General features: G+C 38.8%; 1 pseudogene; it reads right to left on the reverse strand.

Annotated features, from left to right (window-relative positions):
• Nucleotides 1-8,110: 8,110 nt before the first annotated feature.
• Nucleotides 8,111-8,518, reverse strand: LOC129558981 (large ribosomal subunit protein uL11 pseudogene; annotated as a pseudogene).
• Between the last annotated feature and the right edge of the window lie 538 nt (nt 8,519-9,056).

The following is a 9,056-nucleotide window of genomic DNA, read 5'->3' on the forward strand; positions in this document are numbered from 1 at the left end:
AGGGCATTCCATGAATGTTCTGTGGCAGTTGAAAATATATTTGTTTGCATCTTTCCTGTCCTTTGCTTAACCTTCTATGATCTTAGCATTAATTGTTCCTCAAAATTTCTGGCAGGAGTGAACTCATTTGAATTCATGTAAAGTCATCAAGCAAGCTCCATTTTCTCCTGGGAATAACCATTTTTGAGTCCATGGATCTCAATCTTCAAAACAGACCAGAGTCTTTCTAATATACTCCGTCCGTCCGTCCGTCCGTCCCGTCGCTCAGTCATGTCCGACTCTTCGCGACCCCGTGGACTGTAGCCTACCAGGCTTCTCCATCCATGGGATTCTCCAGGCAAGAATACTGGAGTGGGTTACCATTTCCTTCTCCAGGGGATCTTCCCGACCCAGGGATCGAACCCGGGTCTCCCGCATTGGAGGCAGACGCTTTAACCTCTGAGCCACCAGACTAGACAATAGTATAACCATTAAACCATAAGTATTTCTATAGAAATTACTTTCTCAGCATCTTGGGAATGTTGTCTCTTTACTGATTTCTATGTTTCTGCACTTTTTCCAGCTTACTGAGATATAATTGACAACATTTTATTGGTTTTAGGTGTAGAACATGATAATTTGATACCTGTATATATTGCAATATGGTTACAACCAAAATTAGTTAACATTAATTGCCTCACCAGTTATTAATACAATTTTTGAGATAACTTTTAGTATGTATCTTCTTAGCAACTGTTAACTACAGTCACCATGTGTAGTGCGAATTCCTAATAATGTACTTCCACAGCCTTGGGAAATTTCACAGAAATAGCACCAGGAAAAACAGCATATATTAAGAAACTATGTTAATGATTATCTTTCAAATTTTTCTTATAAATAATCACCCTGTCACAAACCCCAAGGCCAGACCCAGAAGGGAGTATGACTGAGATCATGAAAGCATGGACCTTGGAACACCAGGTCGGTGCCAGGCATGAACACTGCCTACACACTTGCTAATTGTTCCTGAGACTAGCCCAGAAGGGAAGGGCCTGGGGTAAACACAAGGAGATCTGGACCATGTCAGTGTCATCCACGACATTTAGGAGAACATAGTTAACACAGCATGTGTCTTGAGAAAGATAAGATCTTGGAAAGTCTTGTAGTCTACAATTAGTAATGAAAGCTGGACTCAGAGTGGACTCTGCACCTCAGTCCAATAGAGGCTGCAGGTGCCCTGACCATTGCTCCAAATTTTGTGTTCTGTCTTCATTTTCATTACTCCCTCCTGGACCATTAGAACAATGATCATGCTTCATATTACATCCTCCAATCCCAGAACTTACATATCCTATAACTAAGCTTTGAACTTCTGAGCTTTTGCATTTAATCTCTTGATTTACCTCATTATTTTGGAAGAACACCTCAAGTGTTTTTCTGAAGATTGAATATATAGTGTATATATATATATATATATATATATATATATATATATGTATTTTTAATTATTACATGTCTGAAAACAAGTTTGTTCTATCCTTGCATTTGACTGATAGGTTACTAAAGCATTCAGTCACATGGAAATCACTTTTTTCATGTAATCATGAAGGCACTGCCCCATTGTCTTTGAGTTTTCCATATTGCTGTGGACATAAATACTGATTTCTCTTTTCCTTCCTCTGTGATTTTTTTACCCATATGGAACATCTAAGAACCTTTTCATTACCAATATTTTGAAATTTTCCTTTAATGAGTCTTGGTGTAAGTGTTCCTTTGTCCATCATGCTGAACACTCACTTGGCTCCTGCAATATGGAACAATATGCCCTTAATTCTGGTTAATAGTTTTTTATCTTTGTTAATTTTACCTCCTTTCTACTTTGTTTCCTTGAAATTCCTGAAAATTTTGCAGATATTGGAATTTCTGAACTAATTAATTCTCCATCTTTTTTTTCCCCACTATTTATTTCTCTTTTTATTCTATTCTCTGGGAGATTTCCATAACTTTATATTCACAACTTTATTCTGATTTTATATGTTATCTGTTCTTTTACTTTTCAAGGTTACTATCTTTTACTTTCAGGTGACATTAATTATATGGTTAATTTTTTTTTTGCTTTCTTCTACATTTATATTGTCTATTCTTCTAGGATACTCTTCTATTTCTCTCTGTGTGTATCTTTCATTGTATAAGCATTTCAATTTTTTGGTGATCCTTGGTTATTCATTAACAGCTAATCAAAAGGTTGAGTGTGAGCCCTTGGTGTCTTAGGTACAGGCTTCAAAGTAGGGTAAGTAAAGAAGGAGTTTGTTCCCTGTTCTATTAGGGAGCCACCTGGTCTCAGCCACCGTTTCTCTTTTAACAGTCCCTTTCCTCAGAGATCAAACTTATACTCTCCTGCCCAGGAGCTATAAAACTGGCTGCTATAGCATTGGGAACAGTCAAAAAAGGGAAACGTCTTTCTCCTTGCTTTGTATGTGGAGTTAATTCCCATGTTCCTATGGCACCCATGCCCTCCACTGTGCTTGATGTTCAGGAGTCAGAGTCCCTCTGATTCAGCCTCTCTAGTGATTGATCTTCATTTCTTCTTTGGGCACGGAGAAGAGGAGGTATGACGGTTGTGGAGAAAATTGGTAAGTCTTTTCATACAGACTTTCCGCTGACTCTTCTGTCTATAAGACACCCTTTACAGTTGCTTTCATTGATACCTGGGTCTCCCAGTTTATGAGCCTATTGGGTATCCTGATATACAAACTACCTTCAGCCATCTTAATTTTGTCAATTTGGTTGTCATTTTTATCTTCTTTCCAGTGTCCACACATTATTGATATTGCTCCTCACCAGATCCACCTTCTCTATTCTTTTTAACGAACAGTAGTTAATTTGACCCAGAAATGGTTATAAGTACTTTGCAAGTACTGAATTATATTGTACCTGGGAAAATCCTGTGGGATAGGCATTTTACAGATGAAGAAACTAATCCTAATAAAGGGTTAGCTGAATTGCACAAGTTCACAATGCTAGTAAAAGCAAACCCTGAATTAGAATCTCAGTTGGCTCTGGGATCCAGGTTCTTTACCCCTGCTCTAATAGACTATTAATGGGCATGATTCAGCCATGCTGAAAGTGCTAATAGAAACACTTTACCCAAATTTATAAACACCAAAAAAGAGAAGACTCCTTTTTATAAGTTACTTTAACTTTATGAGTTTTTACTCATTTATCCCTTTATTTTTCACTTCTATCATATTTAATCAGAAATCTTGATAGTTCTTAAAATAAGACTATTTTAAAGAGAGATTACAGTCATATTTAAAATCTGATGGTACTGTGTTTAATTTTCATTCAACACTTCAAATCACATCAAAACTAGTGAGAAATGCTTGACTTCAAACTAATTCATCTGTTTCTGATCTAGAAATTTCTTTGATCTTAAACTCAATATTAACCCAAAGTACTAGTAGCCTATTAAACGAGATAGTATATCACCAACATACATACAATAAAAAGGAATATAAATCTACAAATAAATTCTGTACTAACCAGATCTATATTTAGAGGTGCTAAAATAATAAAAGGTAACAAGAATAAGATAAAGCTACTGAAAACAGGTCAAAAGGAGAAATTTGGAATGTTCTAGTCTTAAGGGCAAACCAGGCGCTGACTGTGCTCAGATCATGAAATCCTTCTTCCCAAATTCAGACTTAAATTGAAGAAAGTAGGGAAAACCACTAGAACATTCAGATATGACCTAAATCAAATCCCTTATGATTATACAGTGGAAGTAAGAAACAGATTTAAGGGACTAGATCTGAGAGATAGAGTGCCTGATGAAATATGGATGGAGGTTCGTGACATTGTACAGGAGAAAGGGACCAAGACCATCCCCATGGAAAAGAAATGCAAAAAAGCAAAATGGCTGTCTGAGGAGGCCTTACAAATAGTTGTGAAAAGAAGAGAAGCGAAAAGCAAAGGAGAAAAGGAAAGATATAAGCATCTGAATGCAGAGTTCCAAAGAATAGCTAGGAGAGATAAGAAAGCCTTCCTCAGCGATCAATGCAAAGAAATAGAGAAAAACAACAGAATAGGAAAAACAAGAGATCTTTTCAAGAAAATTAGAGATATCAAGGGAACATTTCATGCAAAGACAGTCTCGATAAAGGACAGAAATTGTACGGACCTAACAGAAGCAGAAGATATTAAGAAGAGGTGGGAAGAATACACAGAAGAACTGTACAAAAAATATCTTCATGACCAAGATAATCACGATGGCGTGATCACTCACCTGGAACCAGACATCTTGGAATCTGAAGTCAAGTGGGCCTTAGAGAGCATCACTACAAATAAAGCTAGTGGAGGTAATGGAATTCCAAATGAGCTATTTCAAATCCTGAAAGATGATGCTGTGAAAGTGCTGCACTCAATATGCCAGCAAATTTGGAGAACTCAGCAGTGGCCACAGGACTGGAAAAGGTGAGTTTTCATTCCAATCCCAAAGAAAGGCAATGCCAAAGAATGCTCAAACTACCACACAATTGCACTCATCTCACACGCTAGTAAAGTCATGCTCAAAATTCTCCAAGCCAGGCTTCAGCAATATGTGAACCGTGAACTTCCAGATGTTCAAGCAGGTTTTAGAAAAGGCAGAGGAACCAGAGATCAAATAGCCAACATCCGCTGGATCATGGAGAAAGCAAGAGAGTTCCAGAAAAACATCTATTTCTGCTTCATCGATTATGCCAAAGCCTTTGACTGTGTGGATCACAACAAACTGTGGAACATTCTGAAAGAGATGGGAATACCAGACCACCTGACTTGCCTCTTGAGAAACTTGTATGCAGGTCAGGAAGCAACAGTTAGAACTGGACATGGAACAACAGACTGGTTCCAAATAGGAAAAGAAGTGTGTCAAGTTTGTATATTGTCACCCTGCTTATTTAACTTATATACAGAGTACATCATGAGGAACACTGGGCTTGAGGAAGCACAAGCTGGAATCAAGATTGCCAGGAGAAATATCAATAAGATATGCAGATGACACCACCCTTATGGCAGAAAGTGAAGAGGAACTCAAAGGCCTCTTGATGAAAGTGAAAGAGGAGAGTGAAAAGTTTGACTTGAAGCTCAACATTCAGAAAACGAAGATCATGGCATCTGGTCCCATCACTTCATGGGAAATAGATGGGGAAACAGTGGAAGCAGTGTCAGACTTTATTTTTTTGGGCTCCAAAATCACTGTGCCAACAAAGGTCCGTCTAGTCAAGGCTATGGTTTTTCCCGTGGTCATGTATGGATGTGAGAGTTGGACTGTGAAGTAAGCTGATTGCCAAAGAATTGATGCTTTTGAACGGTGGTGTTGGAGAAGACTCTTGAGAGTCCCTTGGACTGCAAGGAGATCCCACTAGTTCATTCTAAAGGAGATCAATCCCGGGTGTTCATTGGAAGGACTGATGCTAAAGCTGAAACTCCAGTACTTTGGCCACCTCATGCGATGAGTTGACTCACTGGAAAAGACTCTGATGCTAGGAAGAATTGGGGGTGGGAGGGGACGGGGATGACAGAGAATGAGATGGCTGGATCACCGACTCGATGGACATGAGTTTGAGTGAACTCCGGGAGTTGGTGATGGACAGGGAGGCCTGGCGTGCTGTGATTCATGGGGTCGCAAAGAGTCGGACATGACTGAGCTACTGAACTGAACTGAGTGGTGGTTGAGGGAACAGACCTGATGGGGAAAAATTTCTCTGAAGCCTGAAGAAATGCAGAGTGTTGCTGGGCAGCTTCTCCCTTCCCCATTCAGTACTTCAAGACAACCTGGGGAATGGGAGAAAATATTTGCAAATGATGTGACAGACAAGGGGTTAATCTCCAAAATATACAAACAACTCATAGAACTCAACAACAGCAAAAACACAATTGAAAAATTGGCAGGAGACCTTAATAGAAGTCAGGAGGTACATAAAAGATGCTCATCATCAATAACTATTAGAGATAAGCAATGAATGCAACAATGAGGTACCGCCTCCCACAGACCAGAATGGCCATCGTTAAAATATCTGCCAATAACAAATGCTGTAAAGAGTGTGGAAAAAAGAGAAGCCTCCTACACTGTTGGTGGTAATATAAATTGGTACAGCCACTGTGGAAAACAGTATGAAGCTTCCTCAGAAAACTAAAAACAGAACTATGATATGCTCCAGCAATCCCCCTCCTGGGCATACACCCAAGACAAAACTAATTCAAAAAGATGTATGCACCCCTATGTTCATAGTAGCACTATTCACAATAGCCAAGACATAGAACTAACCTAAATGTCCATCAACAGATGAATGGATAAAAAAAGATGTGTTATGTGTACAAACACACACACACACACATAATGGAATATTGCTGCTGCTGCTGCTGCTAAGTCACTTCAGTCGTGTCCGACTCTGTGTGACCCCTTAGACGGAAGCCCACCAGGCTCCCCCGTCCCTGGGATTCTCCAGGCAAGAACACTGGAGTGGGTTGCCATTATTACTCAGCCATAAAAAAGAACAAAATGATGCCATTTGCAGCAACATGGATGCAACTAGGGATTATAATACTAAATGAATTAAGTCAGAAAGATAAACACAGTATGGTATCACTAATATGTGGAATGTAAAATATGGCACAAATAGAAACAGACTCACAGACTTGTGTTTGCCTAGGGGGAGAGGAGCATAGCCTACAAATTTAGGGTTAGAAGATGCAAACTATCACATTCAGAATAGATAAACAACAAGGTCCACTGTATAGCACAGGGAACTATAGCCTACTCCTGGAATAAGTCATAATGGAAAGGATGATTAAAAATAATGTATATGTGTGCGTATAACTGAGTCACTATGTTGTACAGCAAAAATTAAATCCATGCAAATAAATCAACTCTATTTCAGTTTTAAAAACTAGAGGAAAAAAGAACTTTGGGGCTCTGCCTTTCCACATGGAGGCTGGGCAGTTCCTCCTCTTAGAGCCCTCCTGAGACAGGGACTCTGATGGGAACACAGCTTCCTCCCCAGGATCTTCTGAAAAAGGAGCACAGAGGATGTTGTTGTTTTCATAACATATTTGATATTTATACAAGTATCAGACTAGAATATATTTGAAAAGCACACAAAATGGCTTTGAAGAAAAAGTCTTGCCAATCATTTTAGCATAAATTATGTAATCCACTGACTTATCCCACATCAAAATCTAAAGATACTTGTTATCACACAAACAGATGCAACTTAAAACATTCCAAAAAATAGTCATTTGGAATTTTGTCTGGACCTGCATTAAAGTAATTGAGAGAATGAAAAGGTTCACAGTCTTGAGACTTCTAATTCAGGAACTTGAAAACTAAAAAATATGAATTGGCATGACTGGGTTTCTGTTCTTTCTGAAAAATTATATCTTCAACCAAAGCCTAACAGATCAAGGGAATGGCTTGGAACAATCTGGGAGGAAATAAATTTGGACAGAGAGTGAAGAAATAATAGAAATGGTTGTATTCAAGGGAGATTATCCTTTTCTATCCAGCAGATAGAGAATCAAAATCATTTAGATCAGTAAACAGCCATAAACCTCAATTTATTAAGACTATTTTCAGATTTCTGCCTGAAAAAATATTCAGTATTATTTCTAAGGAGCAGATCTCAGATATCTTGATATAAGCTAGAAGAAAATGATGCTAATAAAAATTGGCATTTATAAAAATGTGGAAGCTTTCTTCATGAGAAACTTTTCAGTAATGCACTTAGCTCAGATTACCATGATACTTTTTGAAGATAATACAAACTTCCACCAGAAACTGAACAATATTTTGCAATATTTGCACCAACTTTTTAGAATTTTAATGTTACAGGTAGGATTTAAATTAAGTACATAATATTCCCTAATCTATTTCCCTTTTCTTTTACTATGCCTCTCCCTCCTGTCCTTCCAAGAATTAACCATTAATATAATTCAGTATTTATTGCTTCTATGAATTTTTTTTTTTTGGTTGTCAAATAATCCTTTATTTTTCTTTTTCCTTTGCTGTTGTAAAGTTGCAGTTCCTTTCCTAGCTGGGCACTCTACCACACCACTGTTGATACCATCTATGATGTCGTGAGGGTGGCAGCCGTCAACATTGCAGCCCACAGACTGGGCAGTCCTTGGGATTTCTTTAATGGTTCTAGAGAGTTCCCTAGCTAGAGATCAATGCCACATCTGCCAATCTCATCAAAAGTGATATTTTCACAGTGCTTAATGTTTTTCTGACTCTTGGTGGTTCCTTGAGGGCTTTCATAATCAGGGTAGAAGCAGAAGATACCACCTCAATCTGAGCCTGTCTGTTCTGAGTGGTCAGTTTCATTGTCATCCTCGGACCCATCCAATCACCAGTTGCCTTGGCAGTGTCATCACCAACCATTTTTGGAGACAGACCCAGGGGGCCAATCTTGGGGACCAGAGAAGACATGGCACCAACTTCCCCACTGGTGCACCTCAGGTACACTAATTTGATCTCGCTGGGGTCGAATTTAGGCAGCATGGTGGAGGCAGCTGGTGTCAGATGAACCTGGATTCCGGACGACCTAAGAAAGCTGCACCTTTGCCTCCTCCAAGCCGAAAGCCAATAGAAGCCTTCCATGCATATTTCATAACTACATTTCTGTTGAATGCTTTTGTACTTTATAGAAGATATATCATATATATTCCTCTACATGTTTGTATTCAACATGTTTAAATTGCTCTAGTTTAATTATTTTCATTATTATCTAATTCCATTTTTTGACTATAGCAAAATCTATTGAGGCATGCTCAGATTGATAGATATTTCTATAGCGAAGAGTTGACTCACGGGAAAAGACTCTGATGCTGGGAGGGATTGGGGGCAGGAGGAGAAGGGGACGACAGAGAATGAGATGGCTGGATGACATCACCAACTCGATGGACATGAGTTTAAGTGAACTCCAGGAGTTGGTGATGGACAGGGAGGCCTGGCATGCTGTGATTCATGGGGTCACAAAGAGTTGGACATGACTGAGCGACTGAACTGAACTGAATTGATTCATTGCTATAGACATTGT

The sequence above is a fragment of the Moschus berezovskii genome, chromosome 8 (assembly GCF_049115385.1).
Source record: "Moschus berezovskii isolate FMDL1 chromosome 8, NW_MosBer_1.0, whole genome shotgun sequence".
NCBI classification, from domain to species: domain Eukaryota; kingdom Metazoa; phylum Chordata; class Mammalia; order Artiodactyla; family Moschidae; genus Moschus; species Moschus berezovskii.